A 2684-nucleotide genomic window follows, 5' to 3' on the forward strand; every position below is an offset into this window, starting at 1 on the left:
CCCAGGGCCAGATGGCTTCACAGGGGAATTCTACCAAACTTTCCAGAAAGAACTGACACCAATCTTACTCAAACTCTTTCAAAACATTGAAAAAAATGGAACACTACCTAACTCATTTTATGAAGCTAACATCAATCTAATACCAAAACCAGGCAAAGATGCTACAAAAAAGGAAAACTACCGGCCAATCTCCCTAATGAATATAGATGCAAAAATCCTCAACAAAATACTTGCAAATCGAATCCAAAGACACATTAAAAAAATCATACACCATGACCAAGTGGGGTTCATTCCAGGCATGCAAGGATGGTTCAACATAAGAAAAACAATCAATGTATTACAACACATTAAAAACTCGAAAGGGAAAAATCAATTGATCATCTCAATAGATGCTGAAAAAGCATTTGACAAAATCCAACATCCCTTTTTGATAAAAACACTTCAAAAGGTAGGAATTGAAGGAAACTTCCTCAACATGATAAAGAGCATATATGAAAAACCCACAGCCAGCATAGTACTCAATGGTGAGAGACTGAAAGCCTTCCCTCTAAGATCAGGAACAAGACAAGGATGCCCGCTGTCACCACTGTTATTCAACATTGTGCTGGAAGTGCTAGCCAGGGCAATCCGGCAAGACAAAGAAATAAAAGGCATCCAAATTGGAAAAGAAGAAGTAAAACTGTCATTGTTTGCAGATGATATGATCTTATATCTAGAAAACCCTGAGAAATCAACGATACACCTACTAGAGCTAATAAACAAATTTAGCAAAGTAGCGGGATACAAGATTAATGCACATAAGTCAGTAATGTTTCTATATGCTAGAAATGAACAAACTGAAGAGACACTCAAGAAAAAGATACCATTTTCAATAGCAACTAAAAAAATCAAGTACCTAGGAATAAACTTAACCAAAGATGTAAAAGACCTATACAAAGAAAACTACATAACTCTACTAAAAGAAATAGAAGGGGACCTTAAAAGATGGAAAAATATTCCATGTTCATGGATAGGAAGGCTAAATGTCATTAAGATGTCAATTCTACCCAAACTCATCTACAGATTCAATGCAATCCCAATCAAAATTCCAACAACCTACTTTGCAGACTTGGAAAAGCTAGTTATCAAATTTATTTGGAAAGGGAAGATGCCTCGAATTGCTAAAGACACTCTAAAAAAGAAAAACGAAGTGGGAGGACTTACACTCCCTGACTTTGAAGCTTATTATAAAGCCACAGTTGCCAAAACAGCATGGTACTGGCACAAAGATAGACATATAGATCAATGGAATCGAATTGAGAATTCAGAGATAGACCCTCAGATCTATGGCCGACTGATCTTTGATAAGGCCCCCAAAGTCACCGAACTGAGCCATAATGGTCTTTTCAACAAATGGGGCTGGGAGAGTTGGATATCCATATCCAAAAGAATGAAAGAGGACCCCTACCTCACCCCCTACACAAAAATTAACTCAAAATGGACCAAAGATCTCAATATAAAAGAAAGTACCATAAAACTCCTAGAAGATAATGTAGGAAAACATCTTCAAGACCTTGTATTAGGCGGCCACTTCCTAGACTTTACACCCAAAGCACAAGCAACAAAAGAGAAAATAGATAAATGGGAACTCCTCAAGCTTAGAAGTTTCTGCACCTCAAAGGAATTTCTCAAAAAGGTAAAGAGGCAGCCAACTCAATGGGAAAAAATTTTTGGAAACCATGTATCTGACAAAAGACTCATATCTTGCATATACAAAGAAATCCTACAACTCAATGACAATAGTACAGACAGCCCAATTATAAAATGGGCAAAAGATATGAAAAGACAGTTCTCTGAAGAGGAAATACAAATGGCCAAGAAACACATGAAAAAATGTTCAGCTTCACTAGCTATTAGAGAGATGCAAATTAAGACCACAATGAGATACCATCTAACACCGGTTAGAATGGCTGCCATTAAACAAACAGGAAACTACAAATGCTGGAGGGGATGTGGAGAAATTGGAACTCTTATTCATTGTTGGTGGGACTGTATAATGGTTCAGCCACTCTGGAAGTCAGTCTGGCAGTTCCTTAGAAAACTAGATATAGAGCTACCATTCGATCCAGCGATTGCACTTCTCGGTATATACCCGGAAGATCGGAAAGCAGTGACACGAACAGATATCTGCACGCCAATGTTCATAGCAGCATTATTCACAATTGCCAAGAGATGGAAACAACCCAAATGTCCTTCAACAGATGAGTGGATAAATGAAATGTGGTATATACACACGATGGAATACTACGCGGCAGTAAGAAGGAACGATCTCGTGAAACATATGACAACATGGATGAACCTTGAAGACATAATGCTGAGCGAAATAAGCCAGGCACAAAAAGAGAAATATTATATGCTACCACTAATGTGAACTTTGAAAAATGTAAAACAAATGGTTTATAATGTAGAATGTAGGGGAACTAGCAGTAGAGAGCAATTAAGGAAGGGGGAACAATAATCCAAGAAGAACAGATAAGCTATTTAACGTTCTGGGGATGCCCAGAAATGACTATGGTCTGTTAATTTCTGATGGATGTAGTAGGAACAAGTTCACTGAAATGTTGCTATATTATGTAACTTTCTTGGGGTAAAGTAGGAACATGTTGGAAGTTAAGCAGTTATCTTAGGTTAGTTGTCTTTTTCTT

The sequence above is a fragment of the Choloepus didactylus genome, chromosome X (genome assembly GCF_015220235.1).
Source record: "Choloepus didactylus isolate mChoDid1 chromosome X, mChoDid1.pri, whole genome shotgun sequence".
NCBI lineage: Eukaryota > Metazoa > Chordata > Mammalia > Pilosa > Megalonychidae > Choloepus > Choloepus didactylus.